Source organism: Hyperoodon ampullatus, assembly GCF_949752795.1.
Source record: "Hyperoodon ampullatus genome assembly, chromosome: 17".
Taxonomy (NCBI): domain Eukaryota; kingdom Metazoa; phylum Chordata; class Mammalia; order Artiodactyla; family Ziphiidae; genus Hyperoodon; species Hyperoodon ampullatus.
This window is the reverse complement of record NC_136930.1, coordinates 35421247-35437424: the sequence shown is the minus strand read 5'-3', so window position 1 is coordinate 35437424 and position 16178 is coordinate 35421247.

Genomic DNA, 16178 nt, shown 5'->3' with positions numbered 1-16178 from the left:
ATGGGCAGAAGACCTAAACAGACATTTCTCCAAAGAAGCCATACCAATGGCCAAGAAGCACATGAAAAGCTGCTCAACATCACTAATTATTAGAGAAATGCAAGTCAAAGCTACAATGAGGTATCACGTCACACCAGTCAGAATGGGCGTCATCAGAAAATCTACAAAATACAAATGCTGGAGAGGGTGTGGAGAAAAGGAAGCCCTCTTGCACTGTTGGTGGGAATGTAAATTGATACAGCTTCTATGGAGAGCAGTATGGAGGTTCCTTAAAAAACTAAAAATAGAACTACCATATGACCCAGCAATCCCATTAATGGGCATATACCCAGAGAAAACCATAATTCAAAAAGACACATGCACCCCAATGTTCATTGCCGCACTATTTACAATAGCCAGGTCATGGAAGCAACCTAAATTGCCCATCAACAAATAAATGGATAAAGCAGATGTACATATATACAATGGAATATCACTCAGCAATAAAAAGGAACGAAATTGGGTCATTTGTAGAGACGTGGATAGATCTAGAGAAAGTCATACAGAGTGAAGTAAGTCAGAAAGAGAAAAACAAATATTGTATATTAATGCATATATGTGGAACGTAGAAAAATGGTACAGATGAACCAGTTTTCAGTGCAGAAATTGAGACACAGATGTAGAGAACAAACGTATGGACGCTAAGGAAGGAAAGCGGCAGGGCGCAGGGGTGATGGTGTGATGAATTAAGAGATTGGGATTGACATGTATACAATGATGTGCATAAAATGGATGACTAATAAGAACCTGTTGTATAAAAAAATAAATAAAATAAAATTCAAAAACAAAAAGAGCTTAATTTGAAAAACCAAAAAATTCCAATTGCTTCATAGACCCAGAATGCGGGACTCAATTCAAGCCTCGGCCTGAGCACCCCATTCAAGTGCAGGTATATGGGACCTCCCAGGTGTCTTGTCTTGTCCATGTAACTTCCCATATACTCTCCAGCCTTAGGGACCCCACAATTTTATGGTGAAAAGGCAGCCTAATATATAATGAAATATTAAACTGGTTGAGAACATTGTAAAAAAAAAAAAAAAAGAATCCGCCTGCCAATTCAGGGGACATGGGTTTGATCCCTGGTCCGGGAAGATCCCACATGCCACAAAGCAACTAAGTCCTGCGTCAGAGCTACTGAGCCTGTGCTCTAGAGCCCGCAAGCCACAACTACTGAAGCCTGCATGCCTAGAGCCCGTGCTCCACAACAAGGGAAGCCACCACAATGAGAAGCCCGCGTACTGCAAAGAAGTGTAGACCCCGCTTGCTGCAACTAAAGAAAGCCCATGTGCAGCAACAAAGACCCTACACAGCCAAAAATAAATAAATAAATAAATAAATAAATAAATAAATAAATATATAAATTTATAAATTTATAAATAAATAAAAATAAACTATAAGAATAAAATGAAAAAGAAAATGTGGAATAGTACATGTAGTATAATATTTGTGTAGATTTTTAAAATCCTACAAAATCTCTATTGGCCTATATACAAAAACTCTATCAGACACGGTTATAAATGTGTGTGCAAAAACATACAAAGTTAACAGGAAAGAAAAGTATCCAATCATACAAATTGTTGCTTCTGTTGAAGATAAAGAGGGGGCGAATAGTGTGGGCAATGGTTAAAGAGGACTTGGCTTTATATATAAATTCTCATTTCTTAAAAAAAAAGACTGGAAACCGATATGGTTAATAGCTGTTGATTCTGGGTGGTGAGCATGAGTGTTTTATTGTTCTGTGGACTTTTATTTATTTTTCTATTTCTCAAAGTAAAATTTATAATGTTTTTAAAATGAGAGAGCTATATAACCAGAACCGATGACTGGAATTTTGCTGAATGAGAAGCAAACAAACGAAAGGTCTCTGGTATATGCAGACTTGGGCAAAAGTTGTGCATCAGTAGAGGAGATATGAGCAAGCCAGGCTGCGTTCTCCTGTTGTGTCTACTCAACATTCAGATGTGTTATAAAGCTCTTTTCTGCCTCAGGATCTTTGCACATGTCAAAATTCATGCCCTCCACTGCATGTCCCTGAAGACACACCCCCACCCCCACATCCAGCTAACTCTCACTCATCTTCCAGGTCCCGACTTAAATGCCACTTCCTGCCTAAATGCAAACTGTTTCAAACTCTATTCAGAATCTAAGCTTACTACGTTATTTGTGTATGACATTAAATCTCCATTCTCAGAATAAATACCATACCACCTGGGGGAAAAAAAATACCACTTCCTGGAAAAGTGTCCCTGACCCCAACACCACCCACCAAGTTAGTAACTACAATTCACTTATGTTTATTTGTTCATGTCCTTTCTCCCTCACTAGAGTCTACACTCCATGAAGGAGATTTTCCAGTTTCTCAAATCAAAACCCTTGCTGTCACACTTGCATTCTTTCTTTCCATCACCTCCCATATTCAATTGTCAGAAATTCTGTTGACTCTATCTCAAAAGATATACAGAGTCTGCCCCCTTCTCACCACTTTTATCACTACTAAGGTATTCCAAGCCACCGGCTCTGTCCCCTGATGGCTACCTCCCTACTTCCACTCTTGACTCCTACAGACCTTCCTCCACCAAGAAGCCAGAGGAATCCTTTGGAAACAAAAGTCAGAAATGCCACTTCTCCACTTCCCAACACTCACAGAATGAAAAAAGGGTGCTTACATTGGCCCACTGTCCCAGTGGGAAGTGGCCTGCTAACTCTCAGTTCTCATCCCTCAACCTGCCCTTACCCTCCCTTCTTTCTCACCAACCTCCAGCGTCCACCATGCCAGCCCTGTCCTCGCATTTAACCATGTCACTTGAACTCCCTACTACTTGCAGCCACTCTCCTTACAGATACTCACAGGGCTCGCCCTCATTTCATTCAGCTTTCTACCCGAATTCTGTTTTCAGACACCATCCCCACAGTCCTTTCATCCTGCTTTGTCTTCAAAGTTCTTATCACTACATGACATATTTTATAATTGGTTGTTAATCGGTCAGTTATTGGTCTTTAATAATGAGTGCATCAACTCTATGGGGTCAAAAATTTTTGCTCCTTGCTATATTCCCAGTGCCTAGAATACAACCTGGCATATAGTATAAACTTAGAAAAGAGTTGTTGAAATACCTTTTTAAATGAATAAGGAAAAAGACCTTGTCTATTTTTTTTTTTTTTTTTTTTTTTTTTTTTTTTTTTGCATTACGTGGGCTTCTCACTGCTGTGGCCTCTCCCGTTGCGGAGCACAGGCTCTGGACGCGCAGGCCCAGTAGCCATGGCTCACGGGCCTAGCCGCTCCGCGGCATGTGGGATCCTCCCAGACCGGGGCACGAACCCGCGTCCCCTGCATCGGCAGGCGGACTCTCAACCACTGCGCCACCAGGGAAGCCCAGACCTTGTCTATTTTAGTAGAACTTACACTCGTGAGAAGAATGCTTGGAACAAAACAGACTCTCAATAAATATGTTTTTGAATGAATGATGCTAATGTCAATGTAGAATAAGAGTGAGTAAGAGAGCTTTTCCCTTCATTGGGATTAGCTGCCAATGATGGTGAATTATGTTGATAGTGAAAAATATAAGAAGACTACCAGAAAGGGACAAAAGGTGTTCGGTGGCATTAGAGAAAAAATATGAAAGAATGAAATTATCTAGGGAGAGGAGAAGTGTGCAGAAAATTTAGGAAGGGAACTAACATTTATTGTTACAGTACTCAGAGTATTCCAGACACAGCAGTAGACTCATAAAAATGTATATTATTCTTAATTCTCATAGCTCTTTGTGAGATAGATGTGACAGGACCTATTTACAGAGAAAGAAACAGACTCAGACAAGTTAATTAAAATAAGTTTACAAATCTAACAGCTGGAGCCTATCTGACCAGTGAGCTGTTCAAAACCACCTTTGGAAACTGTTCTCTGTGTACAAGCTTCATTTGTTTTAAAAGCATTTTTATCCCCCACAATATTTTGCACTAGATAAGCCTGCACTAAATATTTGTTGAATGAATGAAAGATCCCGTCACAGAAAATATTCTAAAGGTAGATAGAGACCCAAAAGGAAAAATGTGTAGATTTATAGTGAATTCTTTTAAAGAATTCTATTCTTTCAAAACCAAAATATACTTGGTAGGAAAATAAGAAAATAGCACTTGCCAAAAGATTAATTGAGAATGTGGCCTAATCATCTTCCAGAGCATTAAGCCAACCTAAACAGAAAGGTATTTTCAGCTTTGAAGAGTTGTTCTTATGCATGCAGAATTATAAATGGCCTAATTTTCCCTATATCTGCATAATTAACAGAATAATTATTGATCAGCACAAAGCACACAGTCTCTTGAGACATGATTTGTGTGAGCACTTAGCTTTTTGAAAGCTTAAATCACTGTAGTCAGTATTAAAAAATGAATTGATAGTAAATGTAGTATAATTAATCCACCTATTCTATTTGCACATGAACATCTTTTCATGCTAAATGACTCATTCATTTAGGAGAGAATACAAATGTATTACAATGACAGAATAAAAAATAAGTTAGAACTTTTATTTTCCCTGCAATATTCCTTGTTTTTAATTTACACCAATTTCTCATATATTGTGCAAGTTTAAAATATTTCTCAACATTTATCTGCAAATAACAGGTGCAAAGAACAGTCTATTCAGAGGATTCAGGTAATAGTCTGAATCCCCTAGAAAGCACATGTACTAATGCTGGACTGTTTGTCCTCTTGGTTCGCCAGCAAGCTCTGCTCTGTATCACTTGACTGTCACCTGTAGGCTGCACATCCAGGTCCCTTGTCAGCAGGTTTCTTACTGGGTTTGGAAAATAGGCAGTGCTGGTGGGAGGGTGGAAGGAAGAAGGAATAAAGGATATGTCTCCCTGTCCCTCTCTGCCCAGGAGGTCTAAGGACTGTAGCAGAACTTGCCACTTCTTTGTGCCTTGAGCACACTACAGACAATCCTGCCTGGTGATTTTGGCCCCTGAGCTCTAATAACATTATCTCTCTTTGTGCTCCAGCCAAGGCATACTAGTGACTTCTTGCTGTTGCTGATCTCTCGGTTGCCTCACTATCACCTGTTATCTTCACAGTTCTTCATTTCCTGTGTAATCAAATCTAATTAAAAATCCTCTGTTCTGAATATTTAAAGCAGTTAGTGCTTCTCTGATTATCCTTAATTGATACAATATCCTTGAGATGAGGGACCTAGTTTGCTTTTTTACTTCGATATCCTAGTACCTAGGAAAGTAACAGGTACATATGAAGCAATCAATGAAAATATGCTAAATGAATGAGTGGAAAATACATCCTTAACTCAGTAGTTTTCAAACATTATCAAGCATCAAACTACCTAGAAGGCTTTTTATAACATAGATTTCTACCCTTTTACATCCCCTTTCCCCAAGCTTCTGATTCAGTAGGGTTAGGATGAAGCCACAGAATTTTCATTTCTAATAAGTTCTTAGGTGATGTTGATGTTGCAAGTCCAGGGACCACACTTTGAGAACCACTGCTTTAGTTCATGAAGTACCCTGCACATAATCTAACCTGAATATACAGGCTGGAGGCAACATCTATATCAAAGAGCACTAACGTTTCATATTAGTGATCTGACATTCATTTTCAATTACTTTAACCATACTAACTTTTTAATATGGAAGCAAGGAGTTCTAGTGTCTTTCTACCCTTTTACCAGGAGTGGGATTTACTAGTCAATGAAGCCCTTTTAAAATATCTTGTTTTAAAAAATTTCATAATTTGTATAGAAACACAAAAGACCCTGAATAGCCAAAGCAATCCTGAGAGAGAAAAACGGAGATGGAGGAATCAAGCTCCCTGACTTAAGACTATACTACAAAGCTACAGTAATCAAGACAGTATGCTACTGGCACAAAAACAGAAATATAGATCAATGGAACAGGACAGAAAGCCCAGAGGTAAACCCATGCACGTATGGTCACCTTATCTTTGATAAAGGAAGTAAGAATATTCAATGGAGAAAAGATAGCCTCTTCAATAATTGGTGCTGGGAAAATTGGACAACTACATAAAAGAATGAAATTAGAACAGTCCCTAACACCATACACAAAAATAAACACAAATTGGATTAAAGACCTAAATGTAAGGCCAGACACTATAAAATTCTTAGAGGTAAACATAAGCAGAACACTCTATAACAAAAATCACAGCTAGATCCTTTTTGACCCACCTCCTAGAGAAATAGAAATAAAAACAAAAATAAACAAATGGGACCTAATGAAACTTAAAAGTTTTTGTACAGCAAAGGAAACCATAAACAAGACAAAAGGCAACCCTCAGAATGAGAGAAAATATTTGCAAATGAAGCAACTGACAAAAGATTAATCTTCAAAATATACAATCAGCCCATGCAGCTCAATTTCAAAAAGCAAATAATCCAATCCAAAAATAGCAGAAGACCTAAATAGACACTTCTCCAAAGAAGATATACAGATTGCCAACAAACACATGAAAGGATGTTCAACATCACTAATCATTAGAGAAATACAAATCAAAACTACAATGAGGTATCACCTCACACCAGTCAGAATGGCCATCATCAAAATATCTACAAACAATAAATGCTGGAGAGGGTGTGGAGAAAAGGGTATCCTCTTGCACTGTTGGTAGGAATGTAAATTGATACAGTCACTATGGAGAACAGTATGGAGGTTACTTAAAAAGCTAAAAATAGAACTACCATATGACCCAGTAATCCCACTACTGGGCGTATACCCTGAGAAAACCATAATTCAAAGAGAGTCATGTACCGAAATGTTCATTGCAGTTCTATTTACAGTAGCCCAGAGATGGAAGCAACCTAATCATCCATTGACAGATGAATGGATAAAGAAGATGTGGTACATATATTCAATAGAATATTACTCAGCCACAAAAAGAAATGAAATTGAGTTATTTGTAGTGAGGTGGATGGACCTAGAATCTGTCATACAGAGTGAAGTAAATCAGAAAGAGAAAAACAAATACCATATGCTAACACATATATATGGAATCTAAAAAAAAAAAAAAAAAAAAAGTTCTGAAGAACCTAGGGGCAGGACAGGAATAAAGACATAGACATAGAGAATGGACTTGAGGACACAGGGAGGGGAAGGGTATGCTGGGACAAAGTGAGGGAGTGGCATTGATATATATACACTACCAAATGTAAAATAAATAGCTAGTGAGAAGCAGCCACATAGCACAGGGAGATCAGCTCGGTGCTTTGTGACCACCTAGAGGGGTGGAATAGGGAGGGTGGGAGGGAGACAGAAGAGGAAGGAGATATGGGGATATATGTATATGTATAGCTGATTCACTTTGTTATATAGCAGTTACACTTTGTTATATAACACAACATTGTAAAGCAATTATACTCCAATAAAGATGTTAAAATAAATGCTCAATAAATTAAGAAGAATGGATGAACACAGTGAGAAGTTTAACAAAGAGGAAATATAACAAAGAATCAAACAGAGCTGAAGAGTACAATAACTGAAACTAAAAATACACTAGAAGGAATCAATATTAGATTAGATCAAACAGAGGAAGAGATCAGCAAACCAGAAGACACAGCAGTAGGTGAATAGAAAAAAGAATTTTTAAAAATGTCGGTACTTCAAAAGACCTCTGAGAAAACATCAACCATACTAACATTCACATTATAGGGATCTCAGAAGGACGAGAGAGAAAGGGGCAGACAATATATTAGAAGAAATAATAGCTTACAACTTCCCTAACATGGGAAAGGAAATAAACATCCAGCTCCAGGAAACAGGGACTTCCAAACAAGGTAAACCTAAAGAGGTCCACACCAAGATAAATTATAATTAAAATTAAAGATAAAGAGGGAATCTTAAAAGCAGCAAGAAAAAAGCAACTAGTTACATACAAAGCAACTCCTATAAGACAATGAATTCACTTTACAGTGGAAATTTTGCAGGCTAGAAAAGAGTGTCATGGTATATTCAAAGTGGTGAAAGGATAAAATCTACAAATAAGAATAATGTACCCAGAAAGCCTATCATTCAGATTTGAAGTAGAGATAAAGATTTTACAGACAAGCAAAAGCTAAAACAGTTCAGCATCACTAAACCAGTTTTACAAGAAATGTTAAAAAGATTTCTCTAAGCAGAAAAAACTACAACTAGAAATATGAAAACTACAAAAGGAAAAATCTCACTGGTAAAGGCCAAAGTATAGTAAAGGTATAGTATATCAACCATTTATTAAGCTAGCAGGAAGGTTAAAAGACAAAAGTAGTAAAATCATCTATGGCCACAAATAGTTAAGGATACATGAAACGAAAATAGGAAAAAATGATGTCAAAAATAGTAAGTATGGTTGGGGGGGGAGCAAGAATGCAGAGTGGTTAGAATGTGTTCAAATTTAAGAAATCATCAATTTAAAATAATCCTATATGTATATTATTACCTGATGGTAACCACAAACCAAAAATGTATATTAGATACACACACAAAAAGGAGAAAGGAATCCAAATATAACACTAAAGATGGGCATCAAATCACAGAGGAAGAGAGCAAAAGAAGAAAGGAACAGAAAAAGAACTATGAAAACAATCAGAAAGCAGTGAGCAAAATGGCAATAAGTAGGCACCTATCAATAATTACTTTAAATGTAAATGGACTAAATGCTCCCATCAAAAGACATAGAAAGACTTAATGTATAAAAAACCAAGACCCATATCTGTGCTGCCTACACGAGAATCACTTCAGATCTAAAGACACACATAACTGAAAGTGAGAGGATGGAAAATGGTACTCTATGCAAATGGAAACAAAAAGAAAGCTGGAGTAACAATACCTATATCAGACAAAATAGATTTTAAGACAAAGGCTAAAACAAGAGACAAAGAAGAACATTATGTAATGAAAAAGGTATCAATACAAGGAGATATAATAATTGTAACTATATATACCCAACATAGGAGCACCTGAATACATAAAGCAGATATTAACAAACGCAAAGGGAGAAAATGACAGTAGCACAATAGTAGCAAAGGACTTTAACACCCCACTTACATCAATGGACAGATCATCCAGATAGAAAATGAATAAAGAAACACTGGCCTTAAACAACACATTATACCATATGAACTTAATAGATATATATATATAGAGAGAGAACATTCCATCCAAAAGCAGCAGAATCTAAATTCTTTTTAAATGCACATGAAACATTCTCCAATATAGATCACATGCTAGGCAAGAAATCAAGTTTCAATAAATTTAAGAAGATTGAAATCATATCAAGGATCTTTTCTCAACACAACAGTATGAGACCAGAAGTAAACGATAAGAAAAAAAACTGCAAGAAACAGAAACACATGGAGCATAAACAACATGCTACTAAACAACCAGTGAATCACTGAAGAAAGGGGAAATTTAGAAATTTAATAACCTGGTGAAAAATGAAAATGGAACACACTGATCCCAAATCTATAGTTCCTAACAAAACAAGCCTATCTCAGGAAACATGAAAAATTTCAAATAAACAATCTAAACTTAAACCTAAATGAACTGGTAAAAGAACAAGCAAAACCCAAAGTTAGTAGAAGGAAAGAGATAATAAAGATCAGAGGAGAAGTAAACAAAATAGAGACTTTAAAAACAATAGAAAGGATCAATGAAACTGGCTCTTTGAAAAGATAACCAAAATTGACAAACCTTTAACCAGACTCATTAAGAAAAAGAGAGAAACAGCACAAATAAATTAAATCATAAATAGGATTTTTCCACTATGTGAGGACACAGCAAGAAGATAGCTGTCTATGAACCAGGGAGAGGGCCCCCAACAAAAAATAAATCTGCCAGTGCCAAGATCATCTTGGACTTTCCAGCCTTCAGAACTGTGAAAAATAAAGGTTTGTTTAATAATAATAATAATAATAATTTTAAAATCAGAAATAAAAGAAAAAGGGTTACAAGAGATATCACAGAAATACAATACATCAAGAGAGATTTTTAGAGATACATGCTAATAAAATAGACAACCTAGAAGAAACAGATAAATTCCTAGAAATGTACAATATCCCAGGAAGAATCAGGAAGAAATAGGAAAAATAAACATAACAATTACCAGTAATGAAATTGAATCAATAATTTTAAATTCGCAACAAACAAAAGTCCAAGAGCAGGGGATTTCATAGGTGAATTCCACCAAACATTTAGAAAAGAGTCAACACCTATATTTCTTAAAGTATTCCAAAAGTATTGAAGAGGAAAGAATGCTTCCAAAATCATTTTACAAGGCCATTATCATCGTGATACAAAAACTAGACAAAGACACCACAAAAAAAAAAAATTACAGACCGATGTCACTGATGAATACACATGTTAAAATTCTCAAGAAAATAATAGCAAACTGAATTCTACAATACATTAAGAGGATCATATATCACAACCAAGTGGGATTACACCAGGGATGCAAGGATGATTCAATATCCACAAATCGGTTAATACAACATTCACAGTAATAAATAAAAGAATCAAAATCATATTATCTCTTAATAGATGCATAAAAAACATTTGACAAAAGTTCAACATCCACTTGTGATAAAAAATGCTCAACAAAGTGATTATAGAGGTAACATACCTAGACACAATAAAGGCCATATATGACAAACTTATAGACAATCATACTCAATGGTGAAAAGCTGAAAACTTTTCCTCTAAGATCAGGAACAAGAAAAGAATACCCACGCTTGACACTTTTCAACATAGTGTTGAAACTCCTAGCCACAGCAATCAGACAAGAAAAAGAAATAAACGGGATCCAAATTGGAAAGGAAGAAGTAAAACCCTCACTGTTTGCAAATGATATTATAATATATATAGAAAACTCTAAAGATGCCATGAAAAAATTATTAAAACTAATAAATGAACTTAGTACAGTTGTGGGATATAAGATTAATATTCAGAAAATCTGCTGTGTTTCTATACACTAACAACAAACAATTAGAAAGGGAATTTAAGAGAACAATCATATTTACAAATGCATCAAATAGAATAAACACCTAGGAATAAATCTGACCAGGGAGGTAAAAGACCTGTACTCAGAAAATTATAAGACATTGAGGAAAGAAATTGAAGATGACACAAATAAATGAAAAGATATACCATGCTCATGGATTGGAATAATTAATACTGTTAAAATGAACATACTACCCAAGGCAGTCTATAGAGTCAATGCGATCCTAATCAAAATACCAATGGCAGGGCTTCCCTGGTGGCGCAGTGACTGAGAGTCCGCCTGCCGATGCAGGGGACACGGGTTCGTGCCACAGTCCAGGAAGATCCCACATGCCATGGAGCGGCTAGGCCCGTGAGCCATGGCCGCTGGGCCTGCACGTCCAGAGCCTGTGCTCTGCGACGGGAGAGGCCACAGCAGTGAGAGGCCCGCGTAATGCAAAAAAAAAAAAAAAAAATACCAATGGCAAATTTCACAGAATTAAAACAAGTAATTTTAAAATTTGTATGCAAAATTTGAACAAGTAATTCTAAAATCAAAGCCACCATCAAATATTACCTCATACTTGTCAGAATGGCTAGTATCAAAAAGACAACAAATAACAAGTATTGGTGAGGATGTTAAGAAAAGGGAACCTGGAGAAATGAAGCCTAACTCTGGACAGGATGACTGGTGGGAGATGAGGAGCTTGATGAGGTGGTAGATGGTTAGGAGACAAAGGATCAGCATGAACTGGAGCCTGGGGGACACTGTGAGTGCTCATCAAGACTCCAGCACCAATAACCTTCCTTGAATTTCAAAGGGTGGATTCGAACAGTTGCTAATCAAGGGAGGAGCAGCCAAGAAAACACCTGAGACAAGATTGATGGGACCAGAGGAGCTCATCAATATTAGGAGACCTGAGACAGGATTAAAGGAATTCAAGCCCTTCTCACATCCGAATCTTGTCAGAGACCCCACCTTTGAACCGTTGTTATAAAACACCTCATCAAATTCTCCTGGGTCAATTGCAGTTTGGAGCAAAGTGCTCGGGCACATGGCCTGCTGAGCTGAGGTGTTGGGTGCAGCCATTCCACACTAGGAACTCTGGTCTAAAGGCCAGGATCTACTTCAAGTGAAACTAGAAAATCACAAAGGAAAAGAAAAAAAGATATACAGGTGTTCCATAAGACATGGCCCTGCCCTCCAGAAAGACAAGGTCCAGCCCCACCCACAAGAGCACAGGCACCAGTCCCCTCGTCCAGGAAGCCTTACACAAGCCACTGAACCAACCACACCCACTGGTGGCAGAAATCAAAAATAATGGGAACTACAAACCTGCAGCCTGCAGAAAGCAGACACCAAACACAGTAAGTTAAACAAAATGAGAAGAGAGAGAAACAGGCATCAGATGAAGGAGCAAGGTAAAAACCCACCAGACCATACAAGTGAAAAGGAAATACACAGTCTACCGGAAAAGAATTCAGAAAATGATAGTAAAGATATCCAGAATCTCAGAAATAGAATGGAGAAAATATAAGAAACATTTAACAAGGACCTAGAAGAACAAAAGAGCAAACAAACAATGATGAACAACACAATAAATAAAGTTAAAAATATTCTAGAAGGAATCGATAACAGAATAAATGAGGCAGAACAATGGATAAGTGACCTGGAAGATAAAATAGTGGAAATAACTGCCACAGAGCAGAATAAAGAAAAAACAATGAAAAGAATTGAGGACAACCTCAGAGCCCTCTGGGACAAAATTAAACACACCAACATTCGAATTATAGGGGTCCCAGAAGAAGAAGAGAAAAAGAAAGGGTCTGAGAAAATATTTGGAGATTATAGGTGAAATTTTCCCTAACATGGGAATGGAAATAGTAAATCAAGTGCAGGAAGCGCAGAGAGTCCCAGAGGATAAATCCAAGGAGAAACATGCAAAGACACATATTACTCAAACTATCAAAAATTAAATACAAACAAAAAATATTACAAGCAGCAAGGGAAAAGCAACAAATAACATACAAGGGAATCCCCATAAGGTTAATAGCTGATCTTTCAAAAGAAATTCTGCAGCCAGAAGGGAGTGGCAGGACATATTTAAAGTGATGAAAGGGGAAAGCCCACAACCAAGATTACTCTACCCAGCAAGGATCTATTTCACATTCGATGGAGAAATTAAAACCTTTACAGACAAGCAAAAGCTAAGAGAATTCAGCACCACCAAACCAGCTTTATAAAAAATGCTAAAGGAACTCCTCTAGGCAGGGAACACAAGACAAGAAAAAGACCTACAAAAGCAAATCCAAAACAATTAAGAAAATGGTAATAGGAACATACATATCGATAATTACATTAAATGTAAATGGATTAAATGCCCAAACTAAAAGACACTGACTGGCTGAATGGACACAAAAACAAGACCCTTATATATGCTATATACAAGAGACCCACTTCAGACCTAGGGACACGTACAGATGGAAAGTGAGAGGATGGAAAAAGATATTCCATGTAAATGGAAATCCAAAGACAGCTGGAGTAGCAATACTCATATCAGAAAAAATAGACTTTAAAATAAAGACTATTACAAGAGACAAAGAAAGACACTACACAGGACACTACATAATGATCAAGGGATCAATCCCAGGAGAACATATAACAATTGTAAATATTTATGCACCCAACATAGGAGCACCACAATACATAAGACAAATGCTAACAGCCTTAAAAGGAGAAATTGATAGAAATACAGTAATAGTAGGGGACTTTAACACCCCACTTACACCAATGGACAAATCATCCAAAATGAAATAAATAAGGAAACACAAGTTTTAAATGACACATTACACAAGATGGACTTACTTGATATTTAAAGAACATTCCATCCAAAAAAAACAGAATACACTTTCTTCTCAAGTGCTCATGGAATATTATCCAGGATAGATCATACCTTAACACAAATCAAGCCTTGGTAAATTTAAGAAAATTGAAATAATATCAAGTATCATTTTGGCCACAACGCTACGAGACTAGATATCAATTACAGGAAAAAAAAAAAACAGTAATAGAAACACAAACACATGTAGGCTAACCAATATGCCACTTAATAACAAATAGATCACTGAAGAAATCAAAGAGGAAATCAAAAAATACCTAGAAACAAATGACAATGGAAACATGATGACCCAAAACCTATGAGATGCAGCAAAAGCAGTTCTAAGAGGGATGCAGCAAAAGCAGTTCTAAGAGGGAAGTATATAGCAATACAATCTTACCTTAAGAAACAAGAAAAATCTCAAATAAACAACATAACCTTACACCTAAAGCAATTAGAGAAAGAAGGACAAAAAAAAAACCCCAAAGTTAGCAGAAGGAAAGAACTCATAAAGATGAGATTAGAAATAAATGAAAAAGAAATGAAGGAAACAACAGTAAAGATCCATAAAAAATAAAAGCCGGTTCTTTGAGAGGATAAAGAAATTAATAAACCATTAATCAGACTTATCAAGAAAAAAAGGGAGAAGACTCAATCAACAGAATTAAAAATGAAAAAGGAGAAGTAAAAATTGACACTGCAGAAATACAAAGGATCATGAGAGACTACTACAAACAGCTATATACCAATAAAATGGACAACCTGGAAGAAATGGACAAATTCTTACAAAAGCACAACCTTCTGAGACTGTACCAGGAAGAAATAGAAAATATAAACAGACCAATCACAAGCACTGAAATTGAGACTGTGATTAAAAATCTTCCAAGAAACAAAAGACAAGGACCAGATGGCTTCACAGGTGAAATCTATCAAACATTTAGAGAAGAGCTAACACCTATCCTTCTCAAACTCTTCCAAAATATAGCAGAGGGAGAAACACTCCCAAACTCATTCTAGAAGACCATCACCTTGATACCAAAACCCGACAAAGATGCCACAAAAAAAGAAAATTACAGGCCAATATCACTGATGACCATAAATGCAAAAATCCTCAACAAAATACTAGCAAACAGAATCCAACAGCACATTAAAAGGATCATACACCATAATTAAGTTTATCCCGGGAATGCAAGGATTCTTCACTATACACAAATCAATCAATGTGATACACCATATTAACAAATTGAAGGAGAAAAACCATATGATCATCTCAACAGATGCAGAAAAAGCTTTTGCCAAAATTCAACACCCATATATGATAAAAGCTCTCCGGAGAGTGGGCATAGGGAGAACCTACCTCAACATACTAAAGGCCATATATGACAAACCCACAGCCAACAATGTTCTCAGTTGTGAAAAACTGAAACCATTTACTCTAAGATCAGGAGCAAGACAAGGTTGCCCACTCTCACCACTATTATTCAACATAGTCTTGGAAGTTTTAGCCACAGTAATCAGAGAAGAAAAAAAATAAAGGGAATCCAAATCGGAAAAGAAGAAGTAAAACTGTCACTGTTTGCAGGTGACATGATGCTGTACATAAAGAATCCTAACGATGCTACCAGAAAACTACTAGAGCTAATCAATGAACTTAGTAAAGTAGCAGGATACAAAATTAATGCACAGAAATCTCTTGCATTCTGATACACTAATGATGAAAAATCTAAAAGAGAAATTAAGGAAACACTCCCATTTACCATTGCAACAAAAATAATAAAACACTTAGGATAAACCTACCTAAGGAGACAAAAGACTTCTATGCAGAAAACTATAAGACACTGATGAAAGAAATCAAAGAAGACACAAACAGATGGTGAGATATACCATGTTCTTGGATTGGAAGAATCAACACTGTGAAATGACTATACTACCCAAAGCAATCTACAGAATCAATGCAATCCCTATCAAAATACCAATGGCATTTTTCACAGAACTAGAACAAAAAGTTTTATGATTTGTATGGAAACACAAAAGACCCCGAATTGCCAAAGCAATCCTGTGAAAGAAAAACGGAGCTGGTGGAATCAGGCTTCCTGACTTCAGACAATACTACAAAGCTACAGTAATCAGGACAGTATGTCTCTGGTACAAAAACAGAAATATAGATCCTTGGAACAGGATACAAAGCCCAGAGAAAAACCGACACACATATGGTCACCTTATCTTTGATAAAGGAAGCAAGAATATACAATGGAGAAAAGATGGCTTCTTCAATAAGTGGTGCTGGGAA